This window comes from Paroedura picta, chromosome 7, assembly GCF_049243985.1.
Source record: "Paroedura picta isolate Pp20150507F chromosome 7, Ppicta_v3.0, whole genome shotgun sequence".
Classification (NCBI taxonomy): domain Eukaryota; kingdom Metazoa; phylum Chordata; class Lepidosauria; order Squamata; family Gekkonidae; genus Paroedura; species Paroedura picta.
This window is the reverse complement of record NC_135375.1, coordinates 60,640,227-60,664,429: the sequence shown is the minus strand read 5'-3', so window position 1 is coordinate 60,664,429 and position 24,203 is coordinate 60,640,227. Positions and strand designations below refer to the sequence as shown.

Genomic DNA, 24,203 nt, shown 5'->3' with positions numbered 1-24,203 from the left:
CTCTCTCTATTTCTGAACAGATAGTCAATGTACAAATGGCTTTACTGCGCCAGGCTAAAGGATCAGGGAATTCAATGGAAGTGGGAAAGTCTTGGTATCCCGGAAGATTTTATTTGGTGCAAGCCATTCACCTAAAGTGTACGCTACTCCCTGGAGTGTACGCTACTCCCTTATCCTTTCCTCTTCACCTCTTAATAATTGGGGGAGGGATGGGATTTTTAGCCGCCATGTTAGTAGATTGATGTTTTAATGGGAATTTTAATGGGATTGGTTGTTGTGACCCGCCTCGAGCCTATTGGGAGAGGCGGGAAATAAATCTAATAATAATAATAATAATAATAATAATAATAATAATAATAATAATAATAAAGGGACAGTGGTAACTAATGTATGATTATCCAGCAGTAACTTAAATTCCGGTGCAAGCACACAATTAATTTACTTAAACATTCTCAAAAACAAAGTGCCTTCCCAAGATTTAACTGATAATTTCAATGGTTATTCTTGGAGCAGCAGCCAGTTCAATGAAAGAAGCCTGGGAATAGCTCACAGAAAACAAAATGTTCCCTGCCAACTTATACTGCTCAAGTTCCCGTAACGAAAAATAAATAAATAAACTCACCACAAAGAAATGTCACATATCAAAATAATTATACAAATAGAACAGGTATACAGATAATCTTACATGTATAGGTCATGAGATTCACTTGAGAGACACGACATCTTATTTGGTAGCCCATGTATAAACCTTTTTTGGCTGGAGAGTAAAGCCTTCTCATGACCTGTTTTTGGCTCTGACAACCAGCAAAGGACTTGTGTTCCTTCTTCTACACAAATTATAATCCACTTCCTATTAAAAGAAAAACTTTAGTCAGCTGTTTACTTCCCGGCGGAAGCTATTGCGAAACAGGCTGAGCTCCTAGGTCCTGTTGGGCGTATCCACAAAGTTGGAGTTACTGTTCATTTGTATTACACATTATCATTGAGTTTGTATAAAGAAAATAGAAGATTGTTAATTGTGCACTTTTCGTATACCTTTTCTAATTGTAAGATTATCTGTATGCCTGTTTTATTTGTATAATAATTTTGATATTTGACATTTCTTTTGGTGAGTTTATTTATTTCTTGTTGAATTTTCCACAAGGTTCCCTGTTCTTTTAGTTACAAGTTCCCATAACGGCACCCTTAGAATTATTGGGGAGATGTCTGCCAAGATGGGTAGGGGGTCTCAAGTTAAACATCACATCCTGGCAAATAATAGGTGCCAAGAAACATTCTGTAAGTCATACATTACTATATAAGTACTACAGCCCTTTCAGACAAGTGATTACAGGAAGCTATTTTATCAAATAAAAATCCCAGCACTATAATTGTTTAATTATATGGCTGTCAAAGCCACAAATCACTTCTCTGCAGAGTATAAAGTTCAATACACACAGACAAGTTTTAATGATTTTTAGCTGAACTGGTTCCACTGACAGGCAAAGTAGCACTATTTTTCATCTGTCAAAAGAAATTATTGTTAATTTGTTTGGAAAGCACCCCTACCCCACTTATTTATCTGTTTTTCTAAACATTCACAGATTTTACAGCAGACACTTACTGCTGCTGCCCTCACCCAAATGGATAAACTAAATGTATAGAAAGTACTCTGTGTTTAGATGCATATGGGGATGGGGGTGGGGGGAAGCATTTCCTACTGATGCTTCAGTCTTCCTAAACCATCACCCATTAACCTGTGAGTCACAATTAGGTCACATTCTAAACTGAACAGAATTCTAACAGTACCATTACCATCATGGAATCTGCAAGGTACTACAAAGATTAATTTTGGATTAACGCTGCAGAAGAATACATAATAAGAAACCTAGGGATGTTTGTTTCCCAGCTTATATTTAGGAAAAATGCCACAATAAAACATCAGTCCCATTCTAACAAGAAGCAGACTATTCTTTGGCCTCAGAAATTCTATGTAAGCATCAACATTGGTAGACAAGAAATAATTTTTAATTATTTCAAATAAAACACCACTATACATGAGGGCTATTCTATATCTTTGTATTCCCAAACTTGATTTATGTACTTGTATCATTAAGCATTTGCATCATTAAGACCAAAGAGAACTAAGAGCAATATTGGATGTTAAAAACATGCTCTGGTGAATTTCAGGTTTGTTAATTTGAAGTATTTTTATGCGCACATACAGCTTCATTCATAAATAGCACGGCACTTTCTATTATTCGAGGAAGACTAACATATGTGGTCAAAAATGTGAGGAAAGAGATGTACAGTAAGACCACAATACGTTTGTTAGCATCTACTCTAAAATAGTAAGTGACTTGCAAATTACATGGCAGGTGCCTGAGTGCTATGGGTCAAGTTATCAGAAGAATCTTGACCTAAGCTTCTTTTTTTTACTGGGTGAGGATCACTATGTGTGTTACAACACAAAGGCAAGTTTGCTTGTCTTTGGAACACCAAGCCCTCCACAGTAATGACCATTTACGACATTTTAGGCACTATTAAACAAATATGCACAAGCAATCTGGGTGAACTGAATAATAAGATTTAATAAAGAATCATTAGGGTTTAATGCGCAGGTTGGGAGAAGGAGATAGCAAGTGGTCAGCAGGAATATACGAGATGAGAGAAATAATTGCAGAACGTGAAAGAGGAACAAAGAATACATGTGGTAGTCGTGGGAAGCTCTGAGTATTCTGAGTATACTATTTACGCTATTTCCAGCACACATGAAAGCTATGAGACTCTGGTATCCAAGCTGACTGACCTGCAAAATGTATTTATTTTTATAACATGTGGACTAGATCAGTGCTATGTTATGGTTCTCATTCAACCATTTAACTTAGTTCACATGTCATTTGCACAGAATAAAATTTAGTACCCCAGCAAAAGACAAGAAAGCTGACTGTTCATTCTGATCACAGTAAATACCAACTCTTTTACCACAAGAGTGAATATTCAACTTAAATATCACCTTTTGAGACAGAGATTGGGGGGGGGATCATTTTGCAAGTGACTTACTTATTTAAGGTGATCAGATTGTCTCTTTTGGAGGGACATCTGGGGGCAATATGTACTTATGTTGAAATTAAAATATATATATTTTTGCTATGTGTTCTATGTATTCTATGTGTTCTATGAAACTTTTTGTTGCTCCATATAGACCAAATTTTAAATCAAGAACCCTCATCCCCGGGTCAATGGTGTCCCACTTTACCAATGTTAAAATCTGGTCACCTTATACTTATTTCAAAATAGAAAATTGGACCTAAGAGCCAAAACGAATCCATATTTTACATCAGTGTTTGTTTGTTTGTTTATTTATTTAATATTTGTATACCACCCTCCCTGAAGGCTCAGGGCAGTTCACATGAAACAGAATAGAAACAGTACAGATAACTTAGATTAACAATGATGAATGAAATGAAACAACAAGCAACATGGAACCATAGAAAAATTAAACATTAGGTTCTCAACACTAGGTTCTCAACCTAGGGGTCGGAACCTTATTTGGGGTCCCCTGGCTCCTTCCCCGGGGTCGCCAGGTTGGTGTCCACGGCAGTGCCAGGCGGCGGAGCCATGGCACTGTCCGCGTACACGCCACCTCCAGATTGCGTGCCTGTGGCTTCTTTCTTAGCCGCTGGTTTTTGCAGAGAGGCGAGGGCAGCGGTGGGAGGGTCTTTGGTGCAGGCCAGCAAGGAGTTCAAATTGACCCAAAAGCACCTTTACTCACAAGTAGCTTGTGGCGCACGCTGTGCCTTCTCCTCCTATTCCCCCCCACCCCCACCCTGAAGGGGGAGGAAGCTAAGCAGCTCCCTTTCCAGCCACTGGTTTTTGCAGACAGGTGAGGGCGAGGAGCTCAAAGTGACTCCAAAAGCACTTTTACTTGTGAGTAGCTTGGGGCCTCCTCCTCTTCTCCCCCACCCCCACCGTGGGGGTGGGAGCTAAGCAGCTCCCTTCCCAGCTGTTGGTTTTTACAGAGAGGGGAGGGCAGCAGTGGGAGGTTGGGGAAGGTACCCCTTGAGTTAGCTGCTTCCTCCACGGGCAGGCGTTGGCATCTTGTCCTGTCATCTTCTATCCTGGGCAGCTGGTTGGTGCAGGGAGGGAGCCAGCGAGGCAGCTGTGGCCGGACGCCCTTTGGCCCGCCATCCCCCCAGCCCAATGCCAATGCCAGCTTCCGCAGCTGAGCTGGCCTGCACTGGAGGACCTACCCTTTCTTTCCTGATGCAGCTGGAAGCACGCACGCCTGGCTGCCTTCGTTCACATAGCTTCTGTGGAAAGAGACGGGGCTTCTTGGCCCCTTCCCCGCCTAACCCCAGCAGACAAACCTCAGCTAGCCTGGGAGAGGGGAGAAGGGTGGGAGAGCCCAAGAAACAACGTACCGCCTGGTATTCCCCAGAGAAAGGGGTTGCGGCCACCTGTGGCAACGGCGGTGGGTGTCACAGCATTAGGAAGGTTGAGAACCACTGTTTAACGTGATAGTGCTAGCTCATCAGCACCAGCAGGGGTAAATAAGGAATCTCCACTTAAATTTCTCTACTATCAATTAACTCACTTAATTGGTAAACATGTGATGAAATAAATAAATATTGGGTGGGGAAGAATAACATAATAAAATACCTGTCACCATTTGGAACTTTTTCATTTTTTCTACATCAGGAATTAGTTATCTTCTTTCAGAACAGTTCAATGCTGTAGCCTGGAAATTTTCAGTGCTGTGACAAAAGAAATCAACAGAAATTTATAATGAAGCTGGTCTCTATTTTAAAAACAGAATACTTATAAAAATGCTAGATAAAGGTTTTTATTACTAATTGTTTTCACAACAATTCTTTTCACAACTGAAACCAAAGCAAATTTTAATAGAAACAGAATTTTTTTTCAATTCAAGTCACTTAATTTGGTGCTATTTGTTAGCAGAGTTTAAGCATCAAGCTGCTTAAAAGCACCACCCCACCTGGTGGAACGAGCTCCCTGAGGAGATCAGAGCCCTGCCTGAACTTCCACTGTTCTGCAGGGCCTGCAAGAGGGAGCTCTTCCACCAGGCATTTGCTTGAGGCCGACCGACTCGGAACACCTGCTGGTCCCCCCAGACGCCTGCCCATGACTCTCCCAAAGTTACTGTTAGTTATTATATTATAATTGTGGTTTTGTAATCTTTTGACGTTTTTTGAAAGTTGTTTTGATGTTAGAGTCTGCATAATGTTTCATGTAAGTTATAATGTTCTGTGTAAACCGCCCAGAGCTGCAAAGAAATTGGCGGTATAGAAATCTAAATAAATAAATAATTAATTAATTAATTAAATAAATAAATAGTATAGAAAGAGGAGGCAGAGAGTCCTGTCTAACTGTTCTCTTTTGTATTCATTCAGTCTGTTCTGGAGGCAAGCAAGGAGGAAGTATGTTTAAGAGAGCAGGAAGTCTCTAAATGAGCCAATCAGGACATAGGAGATAACTTTTAAAATATCAGGAAGTATGCTAAATATGCATCTCTTCCCATGCCCCCTGTAGTATATTCTACATATGCTTTTAATTCATGCATGCTACTGATATTTCTTATTACAACAATATTAAAGCAAAAGATTCCAAAGTTCACACAAGCCTGGATGCTGTACTCTATTGACACTGAAGCCCACGTCTCAGACCCCACAGTACAGATCTGAAATGACTCGGTAATGAAAAGGGTGTTCTGCAAAGTATAGAATAAGGCTGCATTGATAAGGAAGTCATCCTGCCTAGCATTCCGTTAGATAACCTGGAAGCTTGGAATAAAATCCCAGATAAAGTAGTCAGTTTAGTAACCTTATCAGATGCTAAACCTTGAGTTGCGCCAAAAAAATGCAGTCTGTACTGGTTTTGAGATGAGCAGGAGGCCATCTGGGCTCAATTCACAGTGGCCCATTCAGCATAGATTCAACTGAGTAGCCATGTTGTTCTGAAGTAGCACAATAGAATCAGAGTCCAGTAGCACCTTTAAGACCAACAAACATTTATTCATTGCTCCATACAACTCCATACAAGCAACATATGGGGAGGTGATAGCCTTTGATCTCTAATAGCAGCATTTTGGTTTCTCTTTGTAAAGTACACTGAATTCTAGGGGATTGATTGGCTGTTTTGACAAAGGCTGTCTTTGGCTGTATTTGATTATGACACAGTCTACTGATGTAACAGAATTGATTTTTGCTATATATTCCCTGTCATGTAAGAAGATAATAGTCTGACGAAGGGTGCTTGCACTCGAAAGCTCACACCCTGAATAAATCTTTGTTGGTCTTAAAGGTGCTACTGGACTCTGATTTTATCATTCAGCATAAACGTTCTCCTCCCTCACCCAATCCAGTGAAGCCTCACACATGATTAATACATGATTAGTGACATGCAGGTTGTGAGATGTAGTATGTGTTTGAAATATATTCTAGATCTCAATAATGGAGTGATTCATTCAGAGTAAACACATAATTTATTATATGCTTCTCTGTAACCAGTTAGTAATCAGGAGCCTTTGTCCTTGGTGGGGGCAACTCTGGCATTAAAAAAAAAAGTGTAGAACCACTACAGAGCAATGCTATTTAGGGTTTCTTTCTTCTTTGTAAAAATTGGATCTAGACCTATAAAGATCCGTCTGCAGCTGTCAAAGACATATCATATAAAAGTGTAGTAACAAGAGGTGAGGAAAACAGCAACATCATGAATATCATGGGAGACAAACCGGAATTCAGTATAAGTCAATGACAACATTTCTACCAGCTCAAATTCATTTCCTAATGACTTATATACCTTTCCCAAGACATTGCGGTGACCAAAGCTGAAATGTCAGCTGCCATAATGATCTAATGTAGCAAAAGCCATTTTAGGATAGGGTCCTTTCATTGCCAGCTGCTTTTTAACCTATTTAATTTGTAATCAAGCCTGCAGTTAATATTATCCCAGCAAGCTGGGGCTTTGAAACTAGGTTTAAGGTGAGATTTTCAAAGCATTTTTGTAGCTATTTCACAGGTAACAGAGCTTTTACAATAATCAAAGTGCTTCAGGGCTTGGACTGTCTACAATGGTATCTAGTTGCATCAATTCATGACAGGATATGTTGTAAATGGTATGAAACAGCTGTTGCCCAGAAGACTTAAGGTCTGAAGTACCAGACAGAATCCATGCAAGAAAGAAAAAGGTTACTTGATTACCTGACTCCAAGTCAAAGGTTTTAAGAGAAGGAAAGGTGATTGCTAAGAGCTCTGATGACTAATGCTACAATTTGGACTTATATTAAAGGTAAAGGTAAAGGTATCCCCTGTGCAAGCACCGAGTCATGTCTGACCCTTGGGGTGACGCCCTCTAGCGTTTTCATGGCAGACTCAATACGGGGTGGTTTGCCAGTGCCTTCCCCAGTCATTACCGTTTACCCCCCAGCAAGCTGGGTACTCATTTTACCGACCTCGGAAGGATGGAAGGCTGAGTCAACCTTGAGCCGGCTGCTGGGATTGAACTCCCAGCCTCATAGGCAAAGCTTTCAGACGGCTGCCTTACCACTCTGCGCCACAAGAGGCTTATATTATGTGCCATCAATAAGTCAGAAAGGAAATAAGTGAATTGATACATGCAAGTCCCCACGTACGGACTTCCATCACTTTCCTTTTGATTAATTTCAGTATTTAAGAACTGAAACAATGAAATAACTGAGAAAATAGCGAAAGTGACATATTATTAGCGTGCCCTGTTTAAGAGATATCTTGCTCCATACACAAAATCACAAACTTTGCACAATACTTTAAAATCACCTACTAAGTCCATACTCTTAACTAATAGGAGCCAAAATACCCATGATGGTAGCTACAAGTTCAACCCATGGCCATCTACCACTGTAGATGAAAATTTAGCTATTTATAAATTTATAAATTGCCGATAGTACAGTAGCATGGGGCTATCTTGGTCTCCTTCCTTTTCAAGTGCCAAAACAGTTTAAGCACATGAAAAGGCACTGGGGGGAGGGGCACACAAGGTACCAATACAGGACTGCATCCTCATTATTGGACCCATGATCAATGCAACACATAGTCTGGCCCTAACACAGATTTGAAACAACTGCACACTAGGAACTTTGCTGTCCCAGCTCCCATGTGGAAGCACAAATAAAGGGTGTACCGGGCCAATTACTCCCCCATGCAGGAAAAGGAAGAGGTGAGGTAACCTGCCCAGACTCAAACTCCAGCCTGCAGCCTGGCGTGAATCCACCAGTGCGGAAATGGTCACCCTGAATTACTTGTCAGGGCCTCTGTATAAGTTACACAGTAGGAAAAGCATTCCTTGCTTCTGTATGTTATATTTTTTACCACAAAAGCGGCAGCCATAATGTCTCTGTTGCAATTTGAGAATGTAACTAGCATTTATATGTAATTCATATTTTGCATTTGACCTGCAGATCTCCCAAAATGCAAGACCAGACATTTTAATGTAAGAGATTAGGTCATTTGCCTTTATTCCAGCATGTTGTGTCCCTTCCTGTTAGTCCACCAATCAGTCTTTTGTTCCATCAAAGCAGGAAAAATGGCTCAAAGATGGAGTATCGTCAGTTCCTCAAAGATGAAATCCAGAAGTGTGAGAAAACAAAAGGGTAGCATTTAGCACCACTTCTGGGGCTTCTCAAAGGGTGACAAACATTTTAGCAGTTTCTCAGTGGTAAAAACATTGAGAAAGGCTGCTCTACTCTCTTCCCTTGTGAATCAATGCCTTTCCTTGGAACTCTATTTTTTTTTAAAAGAAAGCTGGAGATTCAGAGACCCTGCTATACCTATGGTATGTTGATATAACAACATTCTAGGGAAGGTTTTATTTTTTAAAAATTAAAAGCTCCCTGGATGCTGCAACAACAGGGGAAATGGCTGTCACATGGGCCAGAAAATCTAAATTTACCCAACCACACAGCAACCATATAGGCTTTATTGCAAAGCAAGTTTGGGAAAGATCAGAAAAAACCCAAGGAGATGCCCAAATGCTTCATAATGCTGTGGAGAAAGCAGGGGGAGGGAATTCTCAAAAGCACTGGAGTTGGGCCAGATAACCAGTGTGGGAAACCCCATAAATCATGACAAGCAACACCACTGAGCCAACCTACCCCTATGCCATTGTGCAAAACAATTCTTTCAGGACTGTGTATTTCCAGTAAGGACAATTGTGATCTTTACAGTGAAAAGCAGCATGCTTCTGATAAGGTCAACAATCAAAAAGTTCCATCATTTGTGGATAGGGCAACCTGGTTTTGTTAGAAAAAAGGAGCATAGCAGATAAAATGAGCTTGTGGTAGTGGCTGTGCTAAAGAAGCCCCACCACCTGTATCAATTTAGAGCTCTGCCCTCCATGCAGTAAAGTAAAGGAGAGGACCTACTCTACTTCTTTATTCACAGTCTATCATTCTTCTAACATTTAATACCACCACTGGCTTCCTGTCTGCTCAGATATCATCATACTGGAGAAATAAAATACTATTCATAGCTTGCAAGATTATTTATGGTTGGTTGATGCATTTATGTAGCTACCATGTGACCAGAAGACACGAATACAAAAGTTATCAATAACTTTTATATAAAGTTATCAATAAGATATGAACTGTCCAAATAGTTCCATTCTGAGCCTACACTGAATTACTGGTAATCCACATATCATTGGATTGACTACAGCAGGGGTAGTCAACCTGTGGTCCTCCAGATGTTCATGGACTACAATCCCCATGAGCCCCTGCCAGCATTTACTGGCAGGAGCTCATGGGAATTGTAGTCCATGAACAACTGGAAGACCACAGGTTGACTACCCCTGGACTACAGCACCAATGCCGAGTGTACACTACATGAGGAAAGAAGGACACTTTGTTCCCTGGGAACAGAAGGTCTCTTGGATTTAAGTATTACACAAGATTTGTAGCACAATAGAATCAGAGTCCAGTAGCACCTTTAAGACCAACAAAGATTTATTCAGGGCGTGAGCTTTCGAGTGCAAGCACTCTTTGTCAGACTAAGTAAGGAGTTTTTAGTCTGACGAAGAGTGCTTGCACTCAAAAGCTCACGCCCTGAATAAATCTTTGTTGGTCTTAAAGGTGCTACTGGACTGATTCTATTGTGCTACTTCAGACCAACACGGCTACCCACTTGAATCTACCAGACCTGTAGGATATCCTTATACAACACACTAACCCGCCCAAATTATAAAGGCCCCAAATTGCTGATAAATGGTTTTTCTAAATCCTCATTACTTTTAAGAAGTGATATAGTTTTTCCTCTCAATAGCTATGATTTTGAAGTCCAAAGTCTTAAAGTCTTAAATAATTTCTCCACTTCTCCTTCATCCACACATATACACAGTCATGTGATTAAGCACTCTGCATCTTACCATTAGAGAACAAAAACAAGCTGCTAATTATTTTGGCAACTGTGACTTCACCAACAGGGTTTGGGGGGGGGGATAAATTTGAATATAAATGACTGAAATGCTGGAACAACTTAAATAGAATAGCATAATAGCACTCATCAAAGGAAACTCGGTTTTGGGCTATATAAATTAAAGCACCCTTTCAGTTTGAATAATGAAAGCAGGAATTATTGCACCTTTACTATGCCATGTTCAAAGAGTGCCAGAACAAAAGTGTACAAGTAAATGAAACTCCAAGAACCAATTAAAACATTTATAAACCTCTATACTCATTTTACTTCCTGTTTATGCCATTTTGTTAGAAAAGACTGACATATACCCAGCAGCCAAGTCCTACCTGATATTATTGTTCGTTAATTTCAACTCACTGGTAAAATAAAAACTGGGGGGTGGAGGACAGGCATTTAGAGAGGCAGCTCTCTCTCTATATATATTTTAGAATGCTTAAAATCTGCATGAACTTAAAAGCTACACTTAACCACTGAACATTTTAAGAACATCACGTTTAAAAGAAATCTATTCCTGTGAATGAGGAACTGAACCAGAAAAACCTATTTGGTGGTTTGTGTCTCTCCTATACTGACAGATGTGCATGTGTATACAGATGGATGGGCAGATGACAGTGTACACACACACAAGATAGTATACACACATGGTTCAACAGGAAATGTAATTTTAAATGAACTGACTGATTATATATAATAATTCATGGTGTATATATATGCACGCCTTGCATGCTTCTTTCTTTAAGCAAAGCTCTGGATTCTAGAAGCTATTTTGGCTGTCATCTGACTGTCCCTAACAAATGCACATCTCCTGCCCAAGAGGTTTCCGTCATGGGATGTCAGAGAATGTTAAGCAGTTCAACGGCTACAAGAAAGGCAGAACAAGAGAAGCCTGACAGGGCAACTTCTTTTGAGGGAAGTGAAAGGCCTCAGCTTGGGGAAAGCCTCACATGAAATCTTGGGACAAGAGGGGTTATATACGGTTGGCAGAAAAGCAAAACACATACAGGGTTGCTGGGAAGCTGTTAGCTGGGAAGACAGCCATAAAGTAAAAGAGTTTGGGGGGGGGGGGAGCATGCTGTAGGCTGAAGGAAGGGCAGAGGAAGGGCATGCTGTAGGCTGAAGGAAGGGCTAATGGCCTGTAAGTGGCAGAGACCTAATAGTAATGTATAGGAGGAGGAGGTTAAAGTCTGATGCAAAAACTGACCAGCTGCAGTGAGACAGGGACAAGAAAAAATGGGTCCACTAAAAAAACTCACACCGGAACTAAGTGTATCAGAAACTATGAGGTGGGAGAAAGGGCAGGGACAAGGAAGTGACCTGGGGAATCTGTAGAGTTATGGAGCATCTATTCTTACACAGCACCAAAACAGCACAAAGTACACAGACCAAAACCTATACAGGAATGTTAGTAGTAGAAGGAGAAGAGCTGTTTTTTCATTATTATCCAAATGATTCCCTAAGCAGTTTACACTTTTCCCTTCCCCTGACAACAGGCACTCTGTGAGGTAGGTAGGATTGAGAGAATTTTAAGAGAACTGCTCTGCAAGAACAACTCTAAGAGAAATGTGACTAGCTCAAGATCACCTAGCTGGCTGCATGTGGAAGAATGGGGAATCAAACCTAGTTCTCCAGATTAGAATCTGCCTCTCTTTAACCACTAAACCATATAGGTAATACAGAGTAATTGCAAAAAAAAGTAAAATCTAATACAATTTTATCACTTTGCTTTGTGTAGTTAAATACCTGGAAATTCTGTGGCCTGGTTCCATATTCATGCTCAAAATTGTTTAGGGGACACAGGAAGTGCCCTCCTTGGCAGAAACAATGTAATAAGAAGCTTTTTTTTCAGGAAGTAGGATTCCATGAGTACAACATACAAGTCAAATCAGACTGTGTTTAATGAAAAGCAGGAAAGTGGAGGTGCTCAGTGGGAGATGATGATAACCATCTTCAAGTATTTAAAAAGCTGCCATATAGAGGATAGAACAGAGTTGTTCTCTCTTGCCCCAGAGGGACGGACCAGAACCAATGGGATGAAATTAATTCAAAAGAAATTCTGTCTAAACATCTAGAAGAAGTTCCTGACTTCTTTCTCAATGGAACAGGCTTCCTCGGGAGGTGGTAGGTTGGAATCTGTAAACATTTTAAACAGAGGCTGGATAGCCATCTGATGGAGAGGCTGACTGTGTGAAGGTTCAAGGGGGTGACACGTTACAGTAGACGAGCGATAGGGTTGTGAGTATCCTGCATAGTACAGGGGTTTGGACTAGATGATCCAGGAGGTACCTTCAAATCTATGATTCTAGGAATCCGCTTCAGGTACTGCAAGTTGCAAAAGTTGGATTTGAAGGATAGCATGTGGAGCACAGATCAGGGAAGACAGTTCATGCATCTTCCTTACATAAAGACAATCCATGGATGACTGCCCTGCAGACAAGAACATTTTTCATTCCTAACCAATCCTCTAGCAAGAAACATCAGTGTTTAGCAAGAACATTCTTCTCTATATTAAAAAATGCACAAAGTAAAGTTGCAATCACCAAAAGAAAACAAAGCCACTTTTCAGCTATCTAACTGTTGTTTCTCCCAGCCCAGAGGGAAAAAAACACAAAAGGAATTTTTCTTATTAGCCAAAAGCAATGAATCAGCAGATAAAGCAAAAGTAGAAGGAAAATCAAAGATTTAACTCTCTTTAAAATAAATAAATTAAAAATAGTCAAAGAAAAAACAGTACCCTAACTGCAAGAATATATTCTCAAAAAGTTAAAAAATATCAGTATATCTAACTCCAAAGGTACTTTATATAATGGTAATATCTAATTATACCAATGGTATTAGAATTAACTGAATTCCTTGGGACTAAATCCTTTAAAAAAGTATTAGTTCAGCTGCACTGCATGAACCCTAAGCTATTAGATCTAAGGAACAAATACTTTTGAAACTTTAATGGACAGTTTGTGCTTTGATATATGACCATGAGCAGAAGTTGGAATTGCAGGTTTTGCCTTTATTTATTAATTTTTATTTATTCACATATTTGTATCCCACTTTTCACTGACAGATCAGGGCGGTTTGCAGCAAACACAGAACATCAACACAAAAAAAATTTAAACATTGCATGATTAAACATTTAAGTGAAAATATTTAAATTTAAAATTTAAATAAATTTAAAAGCCTCTGCTTCTGCTAAGATTAAAAATCGCTAAGGGTGGGGGCTTGTCATTTCTTACAGAATTCAGTTCGTTGGGTGGATCTTAGGCAGAAACATTCCTAGATGTTATTTCTGGCCTCAACAATAGTCCCGGCAGAAAATCTCTGCCTTGCAGGCCTTGCGGAATTGTTTAAGGGCCTGACCTCATTTGACAGAGTGCTCTACTAGGCCGGGGCTCTGGCCCTGGTTGAGGTTGGTTCTACCTCTGTGGGGCAGTTTTACCTCCCTTGCAAATCTGTGCTTAGCTATATTTCTGATTACTCGGATCCAGGTGAAAATGAGGACAAATGCAGAACAGCACAACAGTTGCAGTGCCTTTTGACGTAGCTTTCTGAGTAGACAAGATGTTCTGCTATCAGATTTTGATGTGAGATCCTGAAAATGTACCAGGGACATCAGATAAACAAAGTGCAGGGTATATTAGCTATAATATGTACTAGAGTCCCACTCTTGCAAATGTGGTACAGATATATACTGAGACTGAATAGATATTAACTCACAAACTACAGACCCAAAAGGTTTCACAACAATAGAAAGTCAGCTATGCTATGTTCATTAGATATCTTATGATGGCAACTCAAGGCCATCTCTTTCTTACATAGAATGATGCCATATTTTGATTTTTCATGAATACAAAAGGGCAAAGATGTGCTCATGATCACTGCAGCTTTAAGTAACTGCAACCTGCAGTGAGCTGGTTTGCGGCGAGCAGCAGGAAATAAATAAATAATGTTTCACTGAAATTTCAATTAAAAGAAACCAATGTATTGAAAGTTATATTCACAAATATGTCCAGTGGAGAACTGGAACATATTAGTAGCAACTATGGCCAAACTAGCTCAATATCGTCATATCTTGGAAGTGAAACAGGGTCAGCCCTGGCTAGAATTTAAATGGAAGACTACTTAGAAAGTCAGGGTTGCTCCACAGATGCAGGCTATCTCAAACCATCTCACAACATCTTTTATCTTGAAAACCTAGGGTCACCATAAAAGACATGACACTCTTCCTTGGGTCACCATGTTCCATGTTCCTGCGGCCAATCAGGGTGCAGCCAGGAAAGCTGGTTGCACCCTGATTGGTCCTGCCGCTGCAGCTCCTGCCCTCTGTCCCTGGACTCTAGCCTCTTTGCTTTCTGATGCGCTTCAGTGCCTTGAGCCAGCAGCAGGTAAGGAGAGAGAGCCCTCGGCAAAGAGTCATGGTGGAGGGGCTGCTAATGAGGGCCCGCTAATGTGGGCCTCCTGGCCTGCTAGGCTGGGCCTGCTAACGAGGGCCTCCTGGACTGCTGACTACCTGCTAAGGAGCTCTGTCCCGGGCCTGCTAATGAGCTGGCCAGCCCCCGCCCGCCCCACTTGATCCGGCTGCAAGCTGCAGCCCAAAGCCACCTTAAGCTGTTCCCATTTGGCCCAGTTGGTTACTCTGTTTCAGCATACTGTCTTTTTCATGAGCTTCTACTCTGAACTGTTTACCACCTGTAATGGTTATGTTATCACATGTAAATATATGATAATAGGTTCTCTTGGCATTCTGAAAGTCTCAGGAGTGGCTAATTGAGGGAGGAACAGCTGAGAGATTGCAACTTGTTTCCTACCTCAAAGGATGATGAGAAACTGCCAACTATGAAGATATTGCTCTCAAGTTTCAAATAGAAGGAATCTTCACAGTAAGTGACCAATGTTCCAATCATCGCATAGTGCACTTAAAGAATTTTTTAAAGCTTATAATTTAAATGGCTACACAAATGCATTGCTATGATTCTGCAGTTTTAAGATGAACACAAAGCAATGCCATTTAGCACAGAATATTTTAGTAGCGTGCACTGAGGAAAACATAATCCTAAGGACCATGTCCTAACACAGACATATGCTAAGGCAGTTCATGAAGATCATTTCCCTGATGAGTTAAAAATTAAGCAGTAACATAAATCGTCCATTCTAAATAAAAACAAATACTATCTGTTCCTCTGCACAAAGCTTTGTGTTAGTATTACATGTGAAGTGAAGGTCACTCTGACCTTTATGCTAATAACTGCTTATCAGAAATCCACTGGTATTTGTGGTGTGTAACCCACTTCCCTTCACTATTCATAAACCAGGTGCAGATCTTTCAATATGTGCACTTCAAATTTCAAATCAAATTGCATGAGAGCACCTAGGGATAGGGATTAGTAGAACTATTGCCTGCAAAACATAGTTGTTGGCATTACTGTGATTTTAGCACCTGCCAAATGTAGAATAAATGTCTTTCCATGCTAAAGGGAAGGCAGTGAAAGGAGCTACTATTATTACAAGTTGATGATTAACTTTCCAGAATCTGGTTTTTGCTGCTCCTACTAAATCACATTATGAAAAGAAGCACACAAGAAAAGTTAAATTTATTACAAGGATTTTCATGTTCCAGATTTTGCTATAGTCACATTCGTAAAGGTAGACTGCATTTTGTAAATGTGATACAGCATGCAAAAATAGATAAATTATAAAGTTTGTTGATAACATAGATCAAAGAATCTCAGAAAAATGGCAAGCAGTGATTCTGTTCTTTGACTCCACACTAGCTCCACTCTTCAAAAGTCAGAAGGTGCCAAAGGTTTTGATTATTTCAGCTTCTGGGTTGTGGTGATGCCTTGCATGGTCCATGAAGGAAAAGATTGCTTATAACAAGCTTCAGAAAATAACATGGATATCCATATGCATTTATATTTTGTCATTTTAATATTCCAAAGCTCTACCATTTAAAATATAAGCAGAATTCTTAGTGTCTTAAATTAACACAAGCCTATGCAACTTGTAATAAAAGTTCGCATGGATCATGAGCCATGTCAGATGACTGACCTGAAAACAGCACACTCAGAAAGCTTGACTTGAAGAATCACACATTGTAAAGGCCTGAAGTGGGCCTTTAGCAAAAAATGTACAGCATTTCCGCACATCTGTAAAAATTGTGTCACGCCAGCCAATGGCATAATGCTGGCCCCTCCTTTTTTCCAGTCTCGCTCTTCTCTGCCGCCTTCTCATGCTTCACAGCCTCCACATTGCCTGCTCAAAATGGTGGAATAGAGCAACTCAGTTTATACGCAACTCTCTTCCACTTGTCAATCAAGTCAAGCAGCCAATCCCCTTTCTTCAAGATTTAAAGGTCCTGTAACGCCCGCTAATTTTTTTTAAAGCATACTTCTCTGTTGCTATGCCTATGCATCTAATCATAGATGCATAACACTTTTTGAACGCTACCCCTTCTTGAATCACTAGTCTTGTTAATTTTAAAAATTAATCTTGTTCCTGATTTTTTTGGGGGGCGGGCTTTAGAGAGGCATACTTTGTGCTACAATGTTTGGAAAAAATTTTTTTTGCATCGCCTGCATATTTGTCCGCCTATTCAATGCTCCAGGATTTCAGATATTTTTAAAAAGATGTTCCTGTCCCTGGCAGAGGGGACGGGAGTGATGGCGGCACCTTTCACGCATTTTAGCCTCCAAACTTCCTTCTGCTAGTTGCTCTCCATTAGGTTGGTGAATCCACTTTTTGGGATTCACCAACTAGCGCTTTAAAATGAAGGATGTTGGTGGCCAGTTACTGCCCAGACTCTGCATATTGGTGGCGTCATACGAAAGGGCTAGAATATAACGACAATGAAAGGTAAGCATTTCACTATTTTTAAAGGGTGCAGAAATCCCTTTAGAATACTCAAAATAGTTTCTTTATTTAAATATTTATACTCCACTTTTGCCTCCAATGAGAACCCAAAGTGGATTACAATATAATCGGCTACTAGCGCCCTACCTGCCCCCGGAACACCTGGCCACTGTGATCCATGCAACGGTTACTTCTAGATTAGACTTCTGTAACTCGCTCTACGCGGGCCTACCCTTGTCTCTAACCCGGAAGTTACAACTGGTACAGAATGCAGCTGCACGGGTCCTCACTAAATCATCTTGGAGGTCCCATGTTCAGCCTCTGCTGAAGCAGCTGCACTGGTTGCCAGTTTGTTTCCGGATCAGGTTCAAGGTTTTGGTACTAACCTTTAAGACTATACGCGGCTTGGGTCCTGCATACTTGAGGGACCGCCTATCTCCTTATGCCCCCCGCAGGGCACTTCGCTCTGCGGGTAAGAATCTGCTGATGATCCCAGGACCCCGGGAGGCACGCCTGGCCTCGACAAGGGCCAGGGCCTTTTCGGTCCTGGCCCCTACCTGGTGGAATGAGCTCCCTGAAGAGCTGCGGGCCCTGTCGGAGCTCTCTGAGTTCCGCAGAGCCTGCAAAACGGAGCTCTTCCGCCAGGCGTTTGTCTAAGGCCGGGTGATGGCCCGGGGCTAAGATCGGACCCCTCTCCCCGGAGGGGGGAGGCCAGTACTAAACTGACCTGGTTCCCCAGAGTGTTCCATCCTATGCCCAATTATCCTCCGTTCCCTTCTGCTCATCCAGTGGGCCTGTACGGGAATAGTTTTAATCGCCATCATTGTGACTTAGTCATTGTTTTAATGGGGTTTTAATGGGGAATTTTAATGGTTAATATATTGTATTTGTATTAAAATGTTGTGAACCGCCGCGAGCCGGTTTCCGAGAGCGGCGGTCATACAAATCAAATAAATAATAATAAATAATAATAATAATCTCCCCTTCTCTGTTTTATCTTGACAACCATCACATTTAGAGGTAGGTTAGGCTGGTCCCAGGTCACCTAGCAAGCTTCCATGGCATAGTAAGACTTGAACCTAGGTTTCCCAGATCTACTTTGATACTCTCAAGACCTTTTTTGCATGGGGGTAAAAAAGCCAGGCAGCAGAGCTAATCCCTGCTTCCACATGACATTGGCACTGGCCAGCCCCATACTGGCCCTGGCTCGCTTTAGGCCCACCATTGTCCTGCATTTCCTTTTTCACTGCAGGTGCTAACAGGGCCTACCCCAGGGCAGGCACATATGGAAGGGCAAGAACTTGGTTCTTCCCCTTCCTATAATGTCCTGGAAGGGGGGGAAATGCCCTAGTCGGCTCTGTGGCACTTAACAGCGGCATGGAACAAACTGGGGCATTTCCCCTCATAAAAATAACTCACCCCCCCATTGCTGCTGCAAAGTGTGACAGAATCTCTCTGCCCCAGCTGCCTCATACAGAGGCAGTAATCCAGGGCAGACTGGATTAATCTTCCCCTGTGAGGACCTGGGAAGCAGTGGGGCTAACTGCCATGTCGCAAGGAACCAGCATCAGCCTGGAGTGGCCACCGCCATGCAGAAAAGGTCTAACTCAACCTTTCTCATCTTTTTTTTTTTTACCAATGAGAGACCTCTGAAATTTTTTTCAGGCTTTGAGCACCCCCAGAAGTGATGTGATTGTGCAGAATATGGTTGGGAAGCATAGCTGTGTACATGCCTACCCAGGGCCCCTCCCCTTTCCAGTCCTTTCAGACCCATTTTGGGAGGGAAGGGTAGGATGACATGCCCATATATGGTCATATTACCCCATAAATGTTTGTCAAATTAAAAAATTAAAAATTAATTAACTCTCCCCTCTTTCGGGAAACCCTTCCAGGAAACCCTGATTCAAGAAACCCTGATTGAGAAAGCCTGGTCTAACTACTATCCCACGCTGGATCTCACTGTATTATCAAATCGTTGTTGATCCACAACTGAATGGATAGATAACCCATAGATTTATTAAGCTCTCTTCCCTTGTCTCATATGTTCACACATAAACTCACATTTGGATCAAAGATCCAAAATGAAGCAGAATTCCTTACTGTTCACACACCCAAAATAAACACTATACTATACTACATCCAGCAGTAACCTCTTGCAAACAGGGCAGAAATGTACAAGAAATAACATTGCCATATAGAATATATATATAATACATAGAGTCAGACAAATAGTGAGATTTGACAGCTTCTGCCATACTGACCCAGGAAGCAAGACATACAAAATATATCAAGTGCTGTCTTTACAAGTCTAATACTACTGTTACATCCTGTAAGCATTTTTATGCAAAGATTTTTCCCTGGAATTTTGAACTAAGATGTTGTTATAGAAACCAGTTATTTGGGAGATAAGCAGAAAACAAAATACATGGTTCAACTGCAAGATCAAGACATTCCACCAGGAAATGAAGGATTTCAACAGATATTAGTTTGTTTCACACTATTTCATAACACAGTTCTCTGCAAATGACATGTGCATGTGATCTTCGTAAACCATTCAATTTTTCTTTCATGATGTAATAAAAAAATCCTTGCGTTAACAATGAAATATTGGATGAATTAACTTCAAATAGAAAACAATTTTATTTTCCTTCTAATTCTTGAAGGTATTTTTCCAACAAGGCTCAGATATTTAACTGCTAATGCTCCTTTTGCAGTGTTAGAACAAAATCTAAGTCCAGTAGTACTTTTGATACCAATAAAGTTTAATTCTGGGTATCGGTTTTCGTGTGCATGCACACTTATTCAGATGAAAGACCCCTCCAGATATTTTCCCAATTTACTGAAATAACCCTTGTGTAATTATAGCAATCACATATTATATCCCACATCCCCCCCATTCAAAATGCATTATATTAATGGCTTTTTGCCATTCTTACTACTTCCTTTTGGCTGGGCTTGGCTTATTTATCTACATGAAAAACTGTGCTACGACACCAATCTGCTCTAGCAAACAAAGATCAGCTAAATCCAGACTTGCATTTATCCCTGCACTTGGTTGCTAGGAAACCTTTCACTGGGTAGCTTGTGGACCATCATTTATTAGAAACAAGTTTAAATCATCTTAAACACACAGGCTTCATTTCAGCTTTGTTCACAAACAGTGTTGTGGGTGCACACGCCCCTCTCTTAAAAAATTTATTACCCATCTGACTTTTGGTTCATCTTGAGGTCAGAATGAGAAATAAACTTTTGTATTATGTTTCCTGTACAGGACTACTAAATAACTTATAGTAAGCAGCTTGTGTCTTCAGCACTTCATAAGATATGCAAGAAATTGGTTACAAAGAATACTCAATTCCTTCCATGATTAAACTCAGTTAATGTTCCATCTCTTGCTGAATGCAGAACACTTTATGCATATATGCTATTCTATCATCAGTTTACTAGCACAATTGTTTTTGTGACTATAATATGGCTTTAATATGATGTGGCTATCCACCCTTAGCACCAAAAGTAAAATTGACAGCCATTATGCAACTGCACTTAAGATGACCTCTATTTTCAAGATTTCTAGCAGGACAGGATAGAAGGCCTTTTGTGAATAATGTGACGACACCACATTTAAAAGCAAAAGGTGACAATGTCACGCTAAGCTTAGCTGAAGTGATTCAGGTATGCATGCTTTAAAAGCTAACCATTTAAATATAAGACAGACAATAGCATCTACAAATGTAGCAATCTATTGGTCAATGAATTTTCTTCAGTCCATTCGAAAAACACCTCCAATTACTGTGCACACATCAATCACTTTGTTTTAAGACACTGAGGGCAATGTGTAAAATGGATGAGTCAGATTTCATGTACACAAAAGGGTGCTGCACACGTGACTCCTGTTACTGGATTATGTGTGGCACAATAGATAACAGTTTTGGATCAAAAATTCTGAATTCAAATCACTGAACAATTATTCCAAAGTCACTTGTTCAGACTAACTACTCTTGTTTTTGGAGAAAAATAGTTTAAATACTTCCCAGAGGTAATGAACTGCCTTACACAGAACCAGTACCTATCTAGGGCTGTTCATTTGACATGTCTTTAATCAATGTATAGAAGGAGCAGAAATGAGTATGCTGGCCTATCTACCATTCCTGAAATATGAGAATGGTTTCTATACAAACTGTTTTTATATATTGCTGATCACAGGGACACAGACTATCAATAGAAATAAGGTGTTGTGCACACATTCCAACAATGGAGCAGGGGTCAGAGAAAGAATTCATATACATTGCATATAAATTTTAAAATGCTCCTGCCATTCTTAGAAGAAACTTTGGCACTCAATCCATTCCAATAGGGCTTTAGTCCTGGCCATGGGGTGGAGACGTGATGGATGGATTATCTCCAGTGTGGGGTGGGTCAGCCATCCTCATGACAGAGTGACTCCATCCAGCCACCTCATTCTTTGTTGTCCCCCTCTTCTTTTGCCCTCGATTGCTCCCAGCATTAGGCTCTTCTCCAGGGGGTCCTTCCTTCTCATGAGGTGGCCAAAGTATTTAAGTTTCATCTTCAGGATCCGGCCTTCTAAGGAGCAGTCAGGGCTGATCTCCTCTAGAACTGACCGGTTTGTTCGCCTTGCAGTCCAAGGGACTCGTAGGAGTCTTCTCCAGCACCAGAGTTCAAAAGCCTCAATTCTTTGATGCTCGCCTTCCTTATGGTCCAAGTTTCGCAACCATACACTGCAACTGGGAATACCATAGCCTTGACTAAACACACTTTTGTTGGCAGGGTGATGTCTCTGCTTTTTAGGATGCTGTCTAGATTTGCCATAGCTTTCCTCCCCAGGAGCAAGCGTCTTTTAATTTCTTTGCTGCAGTCCCCATCTGCAGTGATCTTGGAGCCCAGGAAAATAAAATCTGTCACTATCTCCATTTCTTTCCCATCTATTTGCCAGGAATTGAGAGGCCCAGATGCTATGATCTTTGTTTTCTTGATGTTAAGTTTCATGCCAACTTTTGCACTCTCCTCCTTCACCCGCATCAACAGGCTCTTTAGTTCCTCTTCACTTTCTACCATTAGAGTGGTATCATCTGCATATCTGAGGTTGTTGATATTTCTCCCTGCAATCTTGATCCCAATTTATGACTCCTCTAACCCCGCCTTTTTCATGATATGCTCCACATACAAGTTAAATAGGCAAGGCGACAGTATACAGCCTTGCCGAACTCCTTTCTCAATTTTGAACCAATCAGTGATTCCATGTTCAATTCTCACTGTTGCTTCTTGACCTGCATATAAGTTTCTCAAGAGACAAATGAGATACTCTGGTATTCCCATTCTCTTTAAGAACTTGCCACAATTTGTTGTGCTCCACACAATCAAAGGCTTTAGCATAGTCAATGAAGCAGAAGTAGATGTTCTTCCCTAGCTTTCTCCATGGTCCAGCGTATGTTGGCAATTTGATCTCTAGTTCCTCTGCCTCTTCGAAATCCTGCCTGTACTTCTGGAAGTTCTCGGTCCACATATTGCTGGAACCTAGCTTGTAGGATTTTGAGCATAACTTTGCTAGCATGAGAAATGAGTGCAATGGTGCGGTAGTTTGAACATTCTTTGGCATTGCCCTTCTTTGGGATTGGAATGTAAACTGACTGTTTCCAAGCCTGTGGCCATTGTTGAGTTTTCCAAATTTGCTGGCATATTGAGTGTAGCACTTTTACTGCATCGTCTTTTAATATTTTGAATAGTTCAACTGGAATGCTGGAATGATAGTGCTCAAATGGGTTTACCGGCTTACAGTAGTTTTAATGAGATATAAAGGAGGTAGTGTGGGGGGAAACTACATGTCAGGGTTGCAAACCAGGCACAATGGCAGAAGAAAGATCCTGCCCGTTAGAGATTGGGAGAAGAAAAAAAAACCTGCTGATGATATAGAGAGAGACAGATTATCTGAGCCTCTTTTCAGGAAGAATAATAACATTTCTAGAAATATCTCTTAATGACATTTTTATGATACTGGTTTAAAATGACACATGACAGTTTAATACATGGAGTGTTTCCCCCCCCCCCCCTAAGGCAGAACATGTGAACTATTTTGAGTTTATATATTTATGAAGAAGAGGGAAAAAATCATCCAGAATAAATGTTATACAAATTTATACAACATAATCAATAAGTTTATTGGAGTCTCTAAAAGTCTTAAGTACTAGGAATTACAGAACTCTGAACCAGGTGTTTATAGGGAAGGATTTAAAAAAACAGAAGGACATTATTTAGGGGGAAAAGGGATTATCCCCCCAAAAAACTGGACAAATGAAGAAGAGTTGGTTTTTACACCCCACTTTTCTACCACAAGGAGTCTCAGAGTAGTTTACAATCACCTCTGGTTCCACTCCCCATAACAGACACCCTAGGAGGTAGGTGGGACTGAGAGAATTCTGGCACGACTGCTCTGTGAGACAAGCACTATCAGGACTGGCTAAACCAAGAACACCCAGCTGACTGAATGTGTACGCGTGGGGAATCAAACCCAGCTTGCAAGATTAGAAGCCATCTAAAAAATAATGTCTGATAGCCAGAAATGTAGAATAAACACCAAAAAATTGATTGGGGCATTACAAAAGAAGTATTAATGGAAGAAAAAGTGAACATACCAATACTACTAATTAATGGTGAAAATGGAAACACAAGTAAACATAATAGAGGAAGATTTAGGAGATGCAAGAAATGGCATCAAAATTAAAAAGGCAACTTTAATGAAATGCAAGAAATTATAGGGGAGCCTGACATACCATTATTAAATGATTTTGACCCATGTATATTACTAAAACACACCTCTTCCAACTCCTGAGAAGCTCGGCTAAAATAATCTAACAGAATCCGATCCCCGACCTGGTAGAATGAGCTCTCGGAAGAGCTGAG

The 24,203-nt window shown here is 40.6% G+C and overlaps 1 protein-coding gene across 6 annotated transcripts in view; it reads right to left on the bottom strand.

Moving 5' to 3' along the window:
- The window catches only part of SEMA4D (semaphorin 4D), a 127,025-nt gene that overhangs the window by 43,118 nt on the left and 59,704 nt on the right, over positions 1 to 24,203 (bottom strand). For all 6 annotated transcript variants that reach the window (XM_077344499.1, XM_077344498.1, XM_077344502.1 and 3 more), the window contains exon 2: positions 4,642 to 4,736. The gene's annotated coding sequence lies outside the window, so the exon portion shown is untranslated. The remainder of the gene's footprint in view (positions 1 to 4,641; positions 4,737 to 24,203) is intronic.